The sequence below is a fragment of the Rhinolophus hipposideros genome, assembly GCF_964194185.1.
Source record: "Rhinolophus hipposideros genome assembly, chromosome: 5".
NCBI lineage: Eukaryota > Metazoa > Chordata > Mammalia > Chiroptera > Rhinolophidae > Rhinolophus > Rhinolophus hipposideros.
The window spans coordinates 100,401,936-100,421,086 of NC_138051.1; positions in this window are offsets into that span (position 1 = coordinate 100,401,936).

Genomic DNA, 19,151 nt, shown 5'->3' on the forward strand with positions numbered 1-19,151 from the left:
CACCTCATCTGGTCTGCTGTTGACGCCTGGGCCTGACAGCTGTCACCCCTCAGGGCCCCCGCCCCCTGAGCTCAGCCAAGCTCCGCTCCTGTGTCCTCCAAATGACATGTCCAAGACTAAAGCCTCTTCCCCCGCCCTTTTCTGAGTTGTCTCCCTTGCTGTGTGGCACTGCTGTGTATCTGGGCGCCAACTGGAAACACCGACTTCACCCACCTCTGAAATTCTCAAGTCCCTTTCTCCATCGTAGCTGCCAGTGACAGTTCAAGGCCTTGCCATTCACCTGAATTGAACTGTTGTCTCCTAACTCATCTTGTTCCCAACATTTCTTCTTTTCACTCACTCCCCACCCCCCCAACCACAGTCAGGGACCTTTCCTGCTTAAGAAGCTCCACTTGTCTTCGGGGAAAACACGCAGTCCTTCATTCTGTCTTAAGCCCTATGACATTCCTACTTCAGGGACATTTTCATGTGCTTTTCTCTGCGTCGAGGCCTTCCCCGTCTGCTTGGCACTGTCCCCAAGGCTTGGATGTGCCGCCATCTCTGAAGTGCTGGTCAATAGCGCCCCCTCCGAGGCCCTGCCTTCAGCAGAGGGAGTAATTCTCAGGGTTTCTACTACTTCTTCCTCTGCACTTCTTCGTACCATACTGTGAAGAAATGATTTAAAATTGTTATTATTCTCTTACATAGGTAACCAAGGTACTTAGAATGAAAGGCATGCAGTGAAATGTAAGTTTCCATCCCTGTCCTCTACCATCCAGTCCCCTCCATGGGCAGCCCAGCCATTGTCACCAGTGCCTTGCACATCCCTCGAGAGTCAATGTGTGCAAGTGTGTGTGCTCACGTGCACCTTTACGCACAATTGTTTCTCCGTCCAAGTGGCATACTCTGCTCTTGACACCCCAAAAGTCTGGACATAGCACACACACACAAAGTGGCTTCACTCCTTTGCGTTGGCTTTGCGGATGGCTCCTCACCGTGACTTAGGGATTTATTTAAACCGTCGTCGAGTGATGGCCACACTGAAGTATCATCTGTATTATCAGCAGACTGGAAACAACCTGTGTCATTTTGCCTCCATGCAAGTGTGTTATAAAATAAATATCTAGGATTGGACTTTGGGTCACAAACTTTATTTGTACACTGGTACATGCCGCTGTATTCCAGGGAGGTTGTGCCAGTTTTTCCTCTCGTCTGCCATGAATGCGGCAACTTGGTGCCATAACACCCTTCCCAACACTGTGGTAATTAAACATTTTGATCTGAGGTATTTTATAAACTTTCAGTCCACTAGGTCAAGTCCTTGAGGTCAAGACTTACATTTATCTTGGTCCGCAGAACTGACAGTCAGAGGCACATAAGTGCTTGATAAAGGAATGGGAAGATTGGGTATTTTGAGGAGGAAAGTAAATGCCCCATGGCCCCTGTGCTTGAGGGAGAGAGGCCTGTGCACGACACCCAAGGTGTGGGACCACAGCTGCCAATTCCAGGGCATCCAGAGACAGACGAGCCAAGGTGTGGGGTGTTGTGGCCTCTTGTTTCTTGAGCTATCTGTTGCGTAGTTACTCACAGCCGAAGTACTGTGAAAAAAAGTGAATTTGAGTTAAAGAACTGGTGATGTCCATTGGAAGTGAGGTTGGAGAGTGTTCTGTGGGTTCTGGTTTTCAGGTTCTCCTCCCAGGCATCACTGTCCCCTCCTCCTCAATGGGGAGTTGCCTCACTGCTGTGAGCCCATGTACCATGTTCCCACCTGGACAGGCTGCACAAGTATCTCCCTGCTTAGACCTGGGCTAGTGGTGATTTTCGGAACTAAGAAGGGGAAAGGGGCACCCTGCGTCGGCACTTTTGGGGATGGCATCCCAGAGGAGGTGACAGTTGACAGAGTCACCATTATCCCAGGGTGTTCCAGCAGACCCCGTGGTTTATGTGGGACAAGGCGCCCCACCCCCTTGCAGTTTTGTCAGGGCTATTTCCTCACCATCTAGCGGAGCATGTTAAAATGTCATACGGTTCTTTGGTGATCTGTGTACCAGGCTGCTTTCCTTCCCATGGCATATGCCTAGTGAGTGTTCCTTGCTGCTCAGAAGACTCAGAGAAGCCACATTCTCCTGCAGATGAGAGGGGAGGGAGACGAGCACAGCCCATTGTCTGGACTGACCCTGTTGGCAGCAGGGGCGTAGGGTTTGGCTGAGAATTGGATGCCAGGAGGCAGGCTGAACAGCCGCACGTGACTCCAGCTCTTGTTGGCATGAGGAATCCTCGGATTCGGGTCTGGGTGGGCGCCTGGGGCTCTAACCTGATGCCAGCATTCGGCCGGAGGATAAGCTGTGCCAAAGGGGCCTCCATGTCCTCTGCAGACATTGTGACAAAGTTATGGTGCACATAACGGCTCATGGCACTTGATTGATTGGAAAGTAAACTGAGCAATAAGTAAGTCTTCTACTGTGGCTCATCATGTGGGGCAAATTGTGTTTTTTCGTGATACCTGCTTAATTTGTTGAAGATTGCTTCATCCTCTAATTAGTGACCAAACACGCATTCATCAATTTAATGCTCATAGCAACCGTCCAGGCAGGGACTGTCATTCCTGTTTTATAGAAGAGGAAGCTGAGACCTGGAGAAGAGTCTTGCCCAAGTTTGACGCCTAGAAAGTGCCAGGTTCAGGACGAGAAGTGGCAGGCTCTGGCCAGACGCGGATGTGCTCGGGACCTCTGTGTGAGGAAGCCCGCCGTGGTCTTCGTCACCCCATTTCCTCATCTGTCAAGCCAGGGTGATACCCATGTCAGAGGGTGGCAGCCATCCTCGGGCTGGTCGCTGGAGGTGTATGTGTATCGCCCATCTGCCTGATCAATGGCTGAGCCTTTCATTCTCAAAGACAATCTCGGTCACGTGCGTGTCGCTGGCATCTGCTCTGGGGCAGGGTCGGAGCTGAGCTTTTCACAGGTCCTTGGCTCTCCCAGAACCCTCACTTCTGCCATCTTACCCGAGACCAGTGATTTTCACACGGCTTTGGTGGCCGACTCTCAGTACGGATTCAGTGTGTGTGCGTTCGTTTATGACTTGCACACACAGTACCTATAATTACTGTGTTCACTAGTAAAGCTAACGGGCCGTTGTCCTCCTACAGCCACTGTTCAGACACCTAACTCTGACAGGCTCTCACCATTTCTGTTCTGAGGCCTGGGACGACTGTGCTTTTAAAAAGGCGGGCCCCCACTTTCCAAAGGAGGGAACCGGGCAGAGTTGGAGTGCCTTGCTTAAAGTTACCCAGCTCTGAGGGCAGGCTGGCCTTGCAAAAGCGCCCCACGCTGGATCTGGTGGTGGTGAGTGGACTGAGGCCAGGCGCACCCTGAGCCCCCCACAGCCACCTGCCGTGAGCAGCCCCCACGTCCCCGTTGGGCCCAAGGGCCACTGCTGGGTGGCCTTCCTGCTTTCAGTCCTCTCCTCACGCCGTTCCCACAGCTGTGCCTTCTGTTGTCACCTGCCTAACTCCGGGCTTGCTCACAGGACACGGGCATGAGGGTTTGGCTTCTCTTGATGCTGAGAACCCGGCCACCCCACGGAGAAGCTTGGGGCAACCTCCTGGAGACAGCCTGGCTGACAGCCAGCACCTACCAGACTTGTGAGTGAGGCCATCCAGCCTTAAGGGAGCCGCCAGGAGCACGCAGAAGAACTGTCCAGATGAAGCCACAGGATCGGAAACAAATAACATGGCTGCTGTTTTAAGCCACTGAGTTGGGAAGTGTCCAAGATGGGCTCACCTAGCAGAGACAACCAAGACCCTGCAGACGAGTAGGACCAGGGAATTTGTGAGAAGGTTCAGCCTGCGGGACAGGGCCGGACACTCGGACTTGTGATGCCTGGGGTGCTAATTGGATCCCCAGCTCTCAGGCAAGTCACATGTTCCTCTTTGGAGGAAGCTGCAGGCTGGTGGAGGGAAGAGCGGGGAGTCCCTGCCTACCTCCAAGGCTGTCACAGCCGCCACCATCGCCTCTCGGGGGCTGACCGTCCAGAGTCCCAGTATGACACCTCACTGCAGAGAAACTCACAGCGCCTTGGGACTGTCCTCCGAGATCCCTGGGACAAGCTGCAGGACTCCAGCCCAATCCGCTGAGCATGTTTATTGGGGCTGGAGGTGGCTGCTGGGGCTTCCCTGGCAGCGGCTCTGTCCACGGCCTTCCAAACTGAGAAGCGTGGGTCCTGTCACTTGGGTGCCTTCCTTTTTCATTAAGGAGACTCGGAGTTAAAAGAAGATCCCCCTCCCCCTCCCTCATTCTGTCACCCCTCTTTTTCTTTCTCCGTGCCTCCCTGTTCCAGCCTGCCTGGGGCATTTCCCAGCTCTGGAGCCAAAGCGTGCCTGGCTGGAAACCGGGTGCTTGTTCTCTGCTCCTGGTCACTGGGACTTGAAACAAGCTTCTTAATCCTCAGTATTTCTTCCTCCTGGAAAAGAGGGGGTACATTTCTTGTTTCTTTGCATGCCTTGCTAAGGACATGGCCATCCACCTGCTTCCCTGATTAAATGACAGGTATGGATCCTCCTGCCTCCCACATCAGCTAAACTGGGAATGGGGTGCAGGGCAGAACAGGGCTGGACGACATTCCCAGTCTTTCTGGGAGTAGCCAGTAGGACCGATGTCCCTGCAGGCCTGTCTGAGCAAAGTGCCTGCGGCCAGCACAACGCTTAGGGTGGCCAGTGGGGCTGGGGCTGCCTCAGGCAGCCAGCCAGAGCCCGCATCCCAGCCCCTGCCTGTGGTGTGAGCTCTGGCGAGTCATTCAGGTCGCCAGGCTCCTGGTGAAGGAATAATACTTGGATACGTTGGGTTGTCAGCAGTATTTATTGGGTCTTGCAGGGTAGCACCGGAAAAGTGACAGCAGGACACTAGGAGCCTGCCCCATTAAATAGCATGAATTCCAGGGGGGACACGCATGGAAACATCCATGCAAGCAAGACAACGCCAACTAGATTTGTTGGTGAGGCTGGCACAGACATAAGGCCTGGCGTGCTAGGATGGGCCAGCAGGTAACCCCAGGCCTCGTCCCATCTCAGCACAGAGCCTCCTTCCCTGTGGGGCCCAGGAAGCCTTGCTTTGACTCCAAGAGACTGAGCCCTGCCTGTCAGGGTCGTGATCCATCCTGAGCCAGGTTCTCATACGTGATAGATTTAGCTAGTGAGTGGTTCCAGGGCAGAGGCAGCCACGTCCCTGGCCAGTGCAACATGACAGAGGCTAGCGTGTGGGCCGGCCCTTCCCTACATCCCTACCTCAAAGCCCAGATCGTGGCCTCAATGCCATTTCCTAGCAAAGGAGCTAGGGATCTTTGGAGGAGAGGCTGGTTTCAGATATGGCAGGAAGTGTACAGAGAAGCCAGGAAATCTTGTGCCAGAGACCAAAGAAAAGAAGCATACAGACAGACGGAGTTTTGTCTAAAACACTTGGAAGCCAATATAAAAGGTGTCACTGGTGTCACATGGACAAATGTGCCATCGAAACCATAGTGGCCGATTGAATGAAACATGGCAAGTCTAAAGAGCTAAAAGTTCATAATAATAAAACGTGACTAGAGACTAGAGGATATCGGACATACGTCCAGCTTTCCTACCCAAACTATTTCAGGACAATCAAATTATCAGGAGCAAAAATTCCTTACAGAAGAATTCCAGCTAATGCATGCAGAAGACTAGGACAGAGCTAGAAAACTAGCAATTTGCAGCCTCTTATGAAATCCTGGATCTAGTCACAGGTCATCAAGAGCTGCGAAAGCCATCAGGTGGAAGGTTGACAGAACTTGGTGGTAGAAGCTGAACTGGAACCTGCCAACAACCTTAGCGTGAGAACCTGCACCTTGGAGAGGATTCTGGGAAGATGGCAGACCAGGAAGCAGCAGAGATCTGTCTCCCAGCTCAGACAGCAACTGCACTGGAAGAATCTTTGATGTAACTATTTTGGAACTCTGGAGTCCATTGAAGACTTGCAACTTCCAGGGCAAGTCTGGGATAGTAACTTATGATTACTCACCATCCATTTCAGCTCATCACATAATAGCAGCTACCCAGCCCATGGCAGACAGCCATGTGCCTGTTCTAGGAGCAGCCTGCACACAGCCTGTGGGAACAAGGACCTTGTCCTCCCAGTGTTGGGATCTGTGTCCTGACTGCTGATTACTGCTTCAGATCATGGAGATGGCAAACACAGAGGCAGGCAGTCTGCACACCCTCACCATTGCTGCAAGCCCCTCCTACTTAACTGAAGTAACATCCAGGGGATTTAAACGACCAACACCTTCCCCAACTATGTACAGCTGGGCTGGTAGAAAGCTGAAGCCTCACTGGCTTGAGGTATCAGAGTACCTTGGTCAACATGGGTTTGGACCACATGGGTCCACTTATATGAGGATTTTTTTCAGTAAATGCACAGTTGACCTTCCATATCCATGGGTTTTGCATCTGCGGATCCAACCAACCACGGATTAAAAACAGCATTTTCAATCCAAGGTTGGGAATCCTTGGATGCAGACGGCTGACTGTATACTGTTTGGCACCATTTTGTATAAGGGACTTGAGCATCCACAGATTTTGCCATGGGGGGGTCCCAGAACCAATCCCCCATGGATACTGAGGGACCACTGTAGTTACCTTGTTTCCCCTAAAAAAAGACTTAGCCGGACAATCAGCTCTAATGTGTCTTCTGGAGCAAAACTTAACATAAGACCCGGTCTTATATTACTATAAGTAATATATGGGTCTTATATTAAGTTTAAGTTACAGTTATTAAGTTATACAGTTATATAGTTATTATAGTTATTAAGTTATAGTAAAACAAGACCGGGTCTTTTATTAAGTTTTGCTCCAAAAGGCACATTAGAGCTGATTGTCCGGCTAGGTCTTATTTGGGGGGAAACATGGTAGGTTTGGGGAGCCAAAAGTTACATGTGGTTTTCGACAGCATGGGGTGGGGTGCCCCTAAGTCCCATGTTGTTTAAGGGTCAACTGTATGTAATCAGATTCAGGCAAAGAAGCTGTGAAGTTAGGAGAGGATCTTCAGAAGCAAGGGAACCACAAAGAGAATGACCTAAGTATAAAGTTTACTGAAATCCTCAACTGACTGCCCAGTTGTACAGGCAGAGGGGAGCACCCCCCCCCCCAGGGAAGCAGAGTAACAAAAGCTGCAGCCAGGAGCTGAAGAGACTGGGCAGAGAGCTGCCGCACCTGGTGGAAGACAGAATTTGTAGTCTGAATACAGGCAGGTGAACTGCCAGAGTCATTAAAATACCCAGCATTCAATAAAAAATTAGTAGACATGCAAAAAATCAGGAAGGTATGATTCATAATCAGGAAAAAGACTAAACATTGACTCCAAGTGGGCCCAAATGTTGGGTTTAGCAATGACTTCAAAACACATATATATTTATTAATAATTAAGGGATAATTATTTTAATGCGTGAACAGATAAGGAAACTCAAAAGAAACTTAAAGTGTTAAGTGGAATTTCTAGAGCTCAACAGTATGAAAACTAAAATGAAAATTTTGTGTTTTTCTTAGATGGTTTGAATAGCAGATTAGAGGTGGCAGAAGAATTGGTGAACTTCAAGATAGATCAGTAAGAATTAAACAATTCAAAAAGCGGAGAAAAATGAACAGAGCCTGAGATATGTGGGACAATACGAAGCAGCCAACATATATGTAATTATCTCAGAAGGAGAGGGAATGGAGAAAGGGACAGGAAACACATTTGAAGATATGTCAGAAACCACCCCAAATTTTGTGGAAAACGTTAAATTGTAAATCCAAGAATATCAGTGAACCCAAAGCAGGATAAAAACAATGGAAACCACTACTAAGCACATCATAGCCCATCTGCTGAAATCCAAAGAGAATGAGATCTTGCAAGCAGTGAGAAAAGAACAGGTTATAGAGAGGGGGTCACTCACTATTAACAGCTGACTTCTCTACAGAAACAACAGAAGATAGAAAACTTTGGCGTCATATTCAGAGTGCTCAAATCGAAAACCACCAAACAAGAACTCAATCTCCAGCAAGGTTTTCACAATGATGGCAAAGTAAGGACATTTGCTATAAACAAAACTTGAAAGAATTTGTCCCAAGCGGATCTTCACTATTAGAAATGCTAAAGTTAGTTGTTTATGGTAAAGGGAAGTGACTCCAGAGGCCACCTCAGATGTACAGATGTACGGGTAGGAATGGGTAGCAGTGGAAGTGGTAAGTATGTGGGTAAAAGGCTAGCTGTATTGTTCAAGATCCAGTCAGAAGACAGAAACCACTCTCTTTCGAACAGGGATATTTTAACAGAATGATAAATTAGTCAGATGGTTAGTTACTAAAATGGGTAAACGAGAACTTTAAGGATTGCAGGACTAGCAAATGCAGAAAGCAGCGGGTACATCTAGTGCTCAGGGAAACAAACTAAGAACCTTAGAAGGGAGAGGTCTTCTCCACAGGTTGAGCTTTAGGCCTCATGGAACACGCAGCCTGGCAGTGATGACGCCACTTGACAGAAGGTGCTGGCTGAAGCTGGTTCCTCAGAAGGGACAGACTGGTTAACCAAGACACTTGTTGGAGGGTGAGCGCTAGTAGGCCTCCTGCAAGCTGCTGGCAGCTGTTTTCATGGATGGACAGAAGCACCCAGGAGCCAGGAAGAGAAGCTGCCACTTGGTTCTGGCCTGGCATTGGCCCTCTAGTGCCCTCTATGGACAAAAGCTAGCATTGCTCCAGCGGGCAGAAATATCTCTGGTCCAGCTCCAGCTTCACAGAGCAGGGCGAAGAAGGGTAGATTTGGCCCTGAGGTAATAAACAGGCATGCTATACGTATTGCTACTTCTCTTAATTTCCTTAAAAGGTGTTACTGTTTAAAGCAAAACTAGCAACACTGTTGTGTTTATAACAAATGTCATGCAGATGACAGCAGTCCTGCTAAGGACGGGGTAAATGGCAGTGTCCTCTTTCTGTTTTGTTTTTTTTTTTTTAAAGATTTTATTGGGGAAGGGAACAGTTCTTTATTGGGGAACAGTGTGCACTTCCAGGACTTTTTTCCAAGTCAAGTTGTTGTCCTTTCAATCTTAGTTGTGGAGGGTGCCTTTCAGCTTCAAGTTGTCCTTTCAGTCTTAGTTGTGGAGGGCGCAGCTCAGCTCCAGGTCCAGTTGCCGTTGCTAGTTGCAGGGGGCACAGCCCACCATCCCTTGCGGGAGTCGAACCGGCTTGTGGTTGAGAGGACACGCTCCAACCAACTGAGCCATCCGGGAGCTCAGCAGCAGCTCAGCTCAAGGTGCCGTGTTCAATCTTAGTTGCAGGGGGCGCTGCCCACCATCCCTTGCGGGAGTCGAGGAATTGAACTGGCAGCCTTGTGGTTGAGAGCCCACCGGCCCATGTGGGAATCGAACCCGCAGCCTTTGGAGTTAGGAGCACGGAGCTCTAACCGCCTGAGCCACCGGGCTGGCCCCTCTTTTTGTTTTTTATCTGTAGTCCATCCTAATTCTCCGTAGACTGGGATAAGTTAAATGGATAATTTCAATCTCTGGAGCAACCACTGATAAACAGCATATGCAGAGACATAGCTGGAAATCCAATAGGAAAATAAGGAAATTCTGAAACGCTATTGTTTTAACATCAAAGAAGGCAGGAACCCAGGAACCAAAAGAGAGGAGACAAAACCAATAGCAAAATGGCAGATCTAAATCTAACTTAACTGCAACCAAAATTCTAGGTAGATGGAATTAAAACTCCAAATAAAAGGTAAATATTATACTAGATTAAAAAGCAAGATCCAGCTCTCTGCTCTCGATAGGAGAGACTACACACAGAGGCACAGAGTTGTAAGGAAAAGTGTGGAGAAAGAGAAAACTTGCAACGACAGCAAGCCCAGGAAAGCTGGAGGGTGATACCACTGTCACACGAAATAGGCTTTAAGGCAAAGCATATCATTAGAGACAAGGAGGGACATTTCCTGGTGATAAAAGGGTCAGTTCATCAGGAAGACATAACAATTACAAATGGGCATGCACCGAATCACAGCTTCAAAACATGAAGCAGAATCTGACAGAACTAGAGGGAGGAGACAAACCCATAATTGCAGTTGGAGATTTTAACACTCCTGTCATAGTACTGATAGAACAGGCAGATGAGTAAGTAAATTATACAGAACTCAGAAGAACCTGAGAGGGCATGAGAACCAGTCAGGGGCCCCACTGCCGGCAACAGCCCCCACATCGCAACCGAGAACCACTGCCGAGAGGACCCCACTCGCTGCCTTGGCTTCTGGGTGCAGACGCTGCAGGCTGCCTCCCGCCTCACCACTGAGGGTGGACATGAGCCGGACCTCTGCCCCCGGCCCTGACGCCTCGCCGCATGGACTCCACGGCCCCTGGCTCCTCCCGTGCCTGCTCTGGCCCTTCCTGAGCCTGTCTCAGCCTGCACAGCTACTCATGTAAGTGATCTCACACAGTGTCATCATCCCAGCAGGGGTGTCTCCCATTTGCTGACAAGATGGGGGTTTGGAGAATTTAGGGACTTGCTCCAAATGGTACAGCAAGGAAGGGACGCAGGCAGGATTTGAACCCAGGCTCAGGTTACCCTGGGCCTGTGATCTGGAGGGTCTGCTGGCAGGACATCTGTCCTTCCTGCTGCTCAGTACCTGTCAGGACGGGGGCCTCTCCAGGCCTCCAAGGCCCCTGCATCTCTGCAGCTGTCAGTGCCGTAGGGCTTGGGAGAAAGGAGACCCCCACTGGCCAGGGCGGAAGCCCCTAGATCTCCAAGGGCGGGAGATGAGGGTGTCTGGGGCATGGGAGGGCAACAGTTTTAGCAATGGCTGGGAGGGGAGCAGCAGGTGTGACCCCAGCACTCAGGGCCGCCTGGGCCACCTGGAGTCACCGCAGGAAAAGCCCAGCTGGGACTTGAGGTCTGGGGGGAGGAGTTGGCAGAATGAAGGGCTGCCGGCTTCACTCCTCATGCCTGTGTCTGGGTAGGGGCGGCTCTGGAAGGGTCTCTCTGTTGGCCCAGGCAGTGGTGGGGCAGGGCAGGGCCTCTCTGCCAAGCATGTTTTGGTGGGAGATGCCTGTTCACACCCCATTATCTGGGCCGGCCCTCAAGTGCTTCCCAGGGCAGGTGAAGTGAGGCCCATGCCATGACCACAGGCCCCAAGGGGCTGCCTGGCTGAGGGTGGACCCATTGAGACCCTGGCTCCAGGGTCAACTGTGAAGTGATGGAGGACCCATGTGCACATAAGGGTATAGAGAGGGGAGCCCAGGAGCTCCTGGCAGGCCTGGGGTGCAAAGTCCCCAAAAGTCATTTTGGGGGACCCAAGGAGGGGCACAGGGAAGGGGATCCGTGTGCCCTTCAGCTTGGCCCAGGAGAAGTCTGCGAGCAAATCTTGGTCCTGGTCTCCAGTCCATTCCCAAGGGACATCACCTGGGGTGGCGATCCCTGGACTCTGAGGGAAAGAGACACCGGGGAAACGCGAGCTGCCCTCCGCACTGTGGGTCCCTGAGGACCCCTCTGTCTTCTGCCTTTGCAGCCTGTGTTGTGGGTGGGCAGAGTGACGCAGGAGTGGGGTCTGGTCCCTGGACAGGTGGAGGCTTCAGTGGACGGGGGTGGACCCCACCCAGGGACTGCTCCAGACGCCCTCCTCCTGCCCGATCTCTCCTGGGAAGCAGGTGAGTCTGGAGAGCGGTGGGCGAGACCTGCCCCAGGAGTCGGCTGCAAAGGTGTTTCCCAGCAAAGAAGCACGTCTTCAGGATGGGGCAGACCGTGGCTCTTCAGAAGTTCTGCGGTGGCAGAAGTCCCAGAGGTTGCCTCGAGCCAGCCCCTGCTGTGCCTGCCTGTGTCCTCGAGCCCCTGGGGTGGCCACGGGCAAGTCTGGGCAGGACAGAGGGTGAGAGCAGGGATCCCTTGAGGCTGGCTGAACACGACACGGTGGTGTCGGCCTTTGGTTCCTACCAGCCACCACCTATTAGGGCTTCCTGTGCACTGGGGACGGAAGTATCAGGTGAACAGTCACAACACGCTGGAGCCAAGGTCCTCGAGAGAGGGGCGCCTGCCCATCCCTCTGTCCTTTGCCCCAAACAGATGCTTCATGGCAGCACAAAAGCATACACACTGTGCTCGGAGGGCAGAGCGGGCCCGGGGTCCGCTCAAGTCTTGGACAGGGCAGGCAAGGTGGGGAAGGGCTGTTTGCCTGGCCATAGCTGGCAGGCCCGTGGCTGTGGGACTGTGGTGTGCCAGCTCTAGCACCAGCCTTGGCCGGCTGCCCGGATGCCAGAGTGAGGGGAGCAGCGCCTGCAGGGGGGATCTGATGTGCGCCTGTGGGCAGGTGGGTGCTGCTCTCCCATGCCTTCCTCTCGCCTCCTCCACTCTCCCTCCTGTCTCTTCACTCCCCAAAACCCAGCCGGGGGCTGAAGCGTGGGGACTGCGTCTGCGCCTGTGCCTCCAAGCCGCTTGGCAGTGCAAGGGGCTCCTCGTGGGCCAGGCTGTGTGCCTGGTGTGTGTGGTGCCCACGGTGGGTACTCAATGGATGCTTGACATGGGAGGGAGACAGGCTGTCTTGGGGGTGGGCAGGGCTGTGGTCACGCTCTCAAACTCCTTTCGAGTCATCAGCTTCTCAAGGGGGCACATGGGGATCTCCACCCCCAAATCTGTGCGCTACAGGCCCGACCGCCCCCTGTACCCGGTCCCCAGATGCCTGGCACCGCAGTGCTCTGACTCAGACCTGCTGCTAATACAAAGGAAGTCGACTGCAAACCCCTGCGCTCTCTGGCCACACTGGAGTCTCCATGAGCTGTGATATTTTGAAAACATGAGCTCGATGTCAAAGAGTGTGGCCCAGCCCTCTACCCCAGACGTCTGGCGCCCGGCTGCTGTATTTTGGTGAGCAAACCTTTTTAGCCTGCAGAACATGTCATGTCCACAAGGTTCTGGATTGAAGAACCATCAGGCAGCAGCCTGTTCTTATCAGCTGGCAGGGACGTAGGGTGTGCCTGGAGGCTGGGCCAGGCGTCCCGGCCTCTGTCCCCTCTGTGCCCTAGGACTGAAATGCCCTCACCAGACTCACCCATGTGTGTGGCCTGGCTCACATCCACCTTCCCCCGGCCCCTTCCCCTTGGCCACTGGGGACGAGGTCCTCTGTTGACCCCCAAGCCAGGTGCCAGGCACATCAGCGCCCCCATTACCCTGTAAGGTGAGGCTCACGGCACCCAGAGCGAGGCCACACGGCCAGTGCAGGGACCGGGAGCCCCACTCTGGCTCCAGTGTCCAGGGCACTGCTTCAGGGCTGCAGGGACTGTGGTTGGCCCCCAAGCCAGGGGGTCAGGGGGCTGTCCCTTGTTATGCGGGGCCTGCCGCCCAGCCCCCAGGGGTGGCCAGTTCTGATCCTTCCTCATTCCCTTGGCGTCAGCTGGAGGATCTCAGGTCCCGCTGCCCGGTTCAGCCCCCATGAAGTGGAACCCCCTGTGCCCACAGCGCTGGGGTCAGCTCACCTATTCCTGTCCCAACACCTGCCGGGTGGCCAGGTGGAGTGGGTCCGGGCGGCAAAGCCCCAGCTATTCTTAGCACCTTCAGTTCCAAGGCTGCTGTAAACAGCGTGTGCTAGCGTCTTGGCCCCAGAGACCTCCCCTCCCTGGCAGGACCTTGACTGTCACATGTCCCTGCCAGGCCTGGAGGAGAATCTGTGAAATTTCCAGCAGAATTCTCCTCCTGCTGCATGAACCAGCCCTGCGGTTCCAGCTGCCTGAGTCAGCGATTTCTCCCCAGAACTGGGTATGTGGGCCACACTTAGGGGCTGCACATGAGACAAGTTCTAACCCCTGAATCAGTGCCCCCTGTGTGAGCCGCATGTGTCCCCGTGCTGCCACTACTGCCACCACCAGCTGCTCCACACAGAGCCCAGTTCACACAGACTGGAGAGGACTGTGTGGGACAGCCCTTCATGTCACCTCTTTTGCATATGTTCCTTAACGAGTTAGCAGATTAGCATTTCACAATTTATTGAGACAACCCAGACAACAGCTTACAGGCTCTAATCCCAGGGGAGGGGGAGGACCGCGGTGTGTGGCCGTTCATCAGCACCTGTCCCCAAAGACTCAGGCGATGCCTGTGTGAAGAGACCCCTCATCAGTTTTCTGAATGGTCCAGCCTGGCTGGAGCTGCCATCTCTACACACTACTTACCTGCCTGCCACCCGGTAAAGTCTGTCTGGCTAATCCGTCAGTTCATTTTCCCAGAGCAGGTAGGGCAGGGCCATCCCCCTGTCTGTTATCCTGGCAGCGAGGCACCAAGTGCACGGCAGAACATTCTGGGCTTTGCTTGAATTAGCCAGAAAACAGCAGGGAGCAAGGTTTGAGATATGTGAATAGTTACGGCTGTGCAAGCCCAGAATCAACATAATAATAATAAGCAAATCAACAAAAATGATGCCAACAACCAACAAATGATAACACGCCAGGAGCTCACCAGTTATAGGAGCAGCCCGCTGGTATCCCTCCCGCTAAGTTTGCTGGGCGCTTCCCTGAGCCATGCCCTGTGCTGGGCCGGGCGCCGGCCCCTGCGGGCACAGCCCAGGCTCTGCTCTGAAGTGTCACAGCACAGTCACAGTTCTCAAACCAGAGGACATTGTGTGCTCTGTTCTTAGTCCCCTTTCTAAGTGAGGAATTGGGGCTCAGAGGGGTCACGGCCCCATCCAAGTGCCCGGAAAGCAGAGGGTGAGCAAGAAGCTGGGTGCAGGCAGTTCATTTAGGAGAAGGTACTGGGAGCAGGGAGGACACAAGGGCCAAGCCATTGCTGCCAGTGGCAGAGTGATGGAGCTGGTCACCCCGGGGGCTCTGAGCTTAATGCCCAGTCCAGGGGCACGCTAGAAATCACCTAGCGTGCACCTTGGGATGGCAGGTCAGAGGAGGGGACATTTATCCAGAGACTCAGGTTCCGCTGGTTGAGGACTGCCCCTGGGCGTGCTAGAGTGCCGGCACTTTCCGCTGGGTGCAGGCTGGGTGGCCTTCCTGGCTTCAGAGAAACCTGTGACCCCTGGAGCTGGAACAACCCCTTGGCTGGCATGGGCCTCACACAGGCCCTGGCCTCGTCCAGCACTGTCCACCATGGCTGTGCAGAAATCGGGGAGCAGGGCAGGGACACCTAGAGAGCAGGTCAGACTCTGTGGCCTTGGAAAAGAAGGTGACAAAGTCTGCTCCTACAAAATGCCCCACGGAGTTAAAGTTCAACAAAACCCTTTGCTTTTCAGCCACAGCAATATGCTCTAGGAACCCACAGAACAGGCCCTGCAGGGAGCCGCCTGCGCAAGCTTAGGGATCCCCAGACCAGTCTCCCGCGATCAGGAACAGGAAGTGGTTGCAAAGTGAGGCCCCCACTCCACAAGCCTGTAGGGATGAGGATCAAGGTCCAGTGCAGCTCCGTCAGGTCACAGGTGGGGGAGGATCCCGGGAGTGGACTCATCAGGGCCCTAGGAGCAAGTTACAGCGTTGTCAGAGGCCAAGACCAAAGACAAGCCTGTCTGAAAGCGGCTGTGTTTATGCTGCGTGTACTTGTCAAATCGTGCGGTGTCCTAGAGCTGACTCCTGGCCGTGTCACCTGTGATGCAGGACACAGCAGGGCCCTGGCTTCCCCCTGCACATACTGAAGGCCCACGCAGCTGCTCTCAGACCCCAGCTTCACCGCTCTGGAGCTGTGCTACCTTGGGCCAGTTACTTACCCTCTCTGGGCTTAAGTGTTCTCACCTCTAAAACAGAGATAATGGAGCCTCCTCATGGGCAGTAGTGAGGATTAACTGAGAGGACCACGGGATGCACTCGGAGAGCTGGGCACAGTGAGTGGTGGGGAGCAGCTACTGACGTTATTAGTAGTAGTATCAATTGGACAGACTGCCGCTTGTTTTCGAATGCATTGTTTGGCTTCTCTTATGACCCACATTCAGGGGTCTGTGGTCAATCAGCTCTCATGTCCCCTCCTGCTCCCTTGTCATGCTCCCTCCCTCCTTCCCCACAATGGTTTGAATCCTGAGAAGGGCTGGCTGGGCTAATGCTGAGCTACAAGCCAGGGCCAGGCCCTCCTTGTCCAGAGGCTAGGGACAGGTCTGAGGTTTGGGTGGAGGTGGGAGGGGAGCTGAGGCACCCTAGCATGTAGGGAACAGCATTTTTTAACCCAGAGACAACACAGGAGTTTTTTTCCCCAATTCAAAAAGAGAATCATTTCATTGATACTCACAGATAGAACTTATACCCTCACAAGAAACACTTCTTAGATTATTTCCCAAGTGAACCTGCCTGCCTGCTTGTCACTAGAATGTTCTCTTGGGGCATAACTGAGAGTTTGGTGGGCCCCAAGCTGTTCACTGGGGCCGAGGGCTATCAACATGGCTGAAGCCTGTTTCCTGGGCCAAACGTGGGCTAGAGGTCAGGGCAGCCTGGGGAGCCTCTGGAGCCGACACTCCAATTCACCCTCCAGACTTCCTGCTCTCAGCAGTCATCCCCCTGCTTTACCTGCTCACCAGGGCCCAGGTGCCATGGCTGTCTCCACCACTGACAGATACATGCAGCCGGCTGGGTCCCACTGTGTGTCCTGGGGCAGAGTGATGCATCAGTGGGGGTTCCAAAGGGTGTGCTGGGAGGTCCAGGCTGGCAGCCCCTGATTTGCGGGAATAATTCTTGGCCCGGCTCTGCTGGCCCTGGGGTTTTAGGGTTCTTGGTCCTGTTTGCAAAAAGGCCTACACTGTGCCCACAAAATGCCCTCTCTGGCACCCAGTAGGACCCCGATCCACGTGGCTGAGCAGCATGCAGGTGGGGCCTGTTCCTGTACAGAGTGCGAACGAGGCTCTTGTAAGGAGAGTTTGAGCCAGACCACGAGAGTGAAAGGAAGAGAATATACCTCTGGACCCCAGGAGTCAGTGAAAAGAACACTGAATTCATCCAGCTTGCTCAGTCTGCCTTCCCCTCCTGTCTACCCAACAGCCTCACCCCACGGACATCTCTGCTCCTGTCCCCAGGGGCAGCAGCCATGAAGAGACCCACCTGCAGGGCCTTGATGCCCAGAGGCCAGCAGGACAGCCCAAGGCAGATGCCAGCTTGAGCCCTGCTCCCAGTTCTGGTTTTGGAGGTGATGAGCTCATCGTCATCAGCAAGGCCCAATTCCACATCCTAAGTATAAATAAAATGGCCTTCTTGGAATATATATAAATCCTTATTTTGGGATTGGCCGATTGGTGTCAGCATCTGATGTCGGCATGATTCTTTTTTTCTCTGCCTGTGTATCTTCAGGACAGTGGTATATTGGGAAGGTCAGTAACTTGACCAGTGTCACTGTAAACAGCAGTGGCCTGAGAAAAGAAGAAAATTGACTTAGAAAGCCCAGGCTTTGTAAGCCAATTCCTGTGGTGACAGCACAGAAAAGAGTGGTGACCCCAAGAAGTGACTTGGGGACACCACAGAGCCAAACATGCCTTGTCATTTATTTTGATAGGTGGAATTTAGTTTTAATTATTGAAGAGAATACTTGATGAAATATTTTCAAAGAGAAATGTGATCTTAATAATCTGAGCTCTCATTATAGCCCTCAGCTATTACATCTTTATCAGTCTCTGCTGGAAGCTTGGTAAAGAGCCTGGGCTTGGAGCACCATGAACTTGGGGCATGAATGAGCGGGAAGTGGTGGCCAAATGTGGTCAAGGTCCCATTTTCCCATCTGAGGCCTCGAGGGCAAGGGCTGTTCTCGGGTGAAATTGTGGGAGAGAGCAATTCTGACAGTGACTGTTGATAATGGGGAAACTGAGGCAGAGGTGGACTCAATTGCCAGAATCAGCAAGGCTACCTAAGGACAACTGGAAACTGTCTCCCACCAAGCTGGCTTAGTCTCACTCTTGCTAAAGTTAACCCTACTGTAAGACTGGGGAATTTCAGCCCCTCAGGGGAGAGGTTGAGTTTGAGTTATTTTCACTACCCCAAAGTAAACGATGCGTGTCCACTGGCTGTACATGTCACCGGGGCCTTATTTCCGCTCCCCTGATACTCTCCTTCCTCCTCTGAGGTGCTCAGGCTCATGGAAACCAAGGGAAGCTCAGGCCCCCAGGACTCACCAGGTGTCTGGCCACAATGCTGTTTCCTACTGGAAAGGCGTGCCCGGTGAGGGCCTTGTGGGTTCTCCTTCTCTCTCTGGATGCCCTGTCCTCACCTTAGTGGCTCCACCCTTGAGCTGCTCCCCACGCCCACATCTTCACATCGTTCTTGGGTCTCCCCAGGATGTGCTACAGGGACCTCAAGCTGCACACATCCAAGCTCATCACAGCCCTTTCTCCCCAGACCCACTCTCCCCAGCCTCTCAGTGCCTGAGCCAGAGCCCTTGAGAACCCTCAGCATCCATTGTGCCTCCTTCTTCCATGTCCAATTGGTCACTAAGTCCTGTGGTGACAAATCTAAGCCCACCTAGGATTACTCCCAGCTTCCCACCTGCCAGCTGGTGGCCTGGCCTCTGCTCAGGCCCTCGGCGTCGTGTTCTCAGGCCTGGCTGGTCACAGCAGCTGCCCCTGTGCCCATGGCTGCCTTGGTCAACACTCTCCCTGGAGTTCCCTTCCTAACAAGGAGCAGACCATCCTGTCACCCCTCCCTCAGTGACCTCTACCTGGAGCCCATGGATAAGATTCAGCCCTGCTCCTGACCTCCCCACCATGGCTAGCGATGGCCAGCGATGACCATTGAGAAGGTCCCTGCTACTCTTTCGTGTCCCGAGTGCATGACACACCGGTGTCTTTCTGACCCTGCCCATCTTGTTTTGAAGTCCCCTCCTTTCCTGCCCCCAGGGGTCTTGAGAGGCAGCTTAAGCACTGACTGCTTTGTGGAGCCTTAGGAACCCAATGAATGTCATGGAATGAATGAATGAATTCTCCAGAAGAGGGAGATGTGGCCCTTTGTTCCTCCTGTCACCTGCCACCATCATTGTGGAATCATGGCACCTCTGAGGCAGAGGCAGAACCAGTCCCCAGCCTGCTGACTTCTAGGACAGGCCAGAGTCTGCAAGACGGCAGTCTCCTAAAGTCTCCCAGCCTGCAGGCGGGAGCAAACGCCTCTGTAGGCCCTACCAGACCCTTCTCCCTGGCAGCTCTTCCCCGAGGGACCACCCAGGGAGAAAGAGGTGACACTGGCGCGGACCTCTGGGG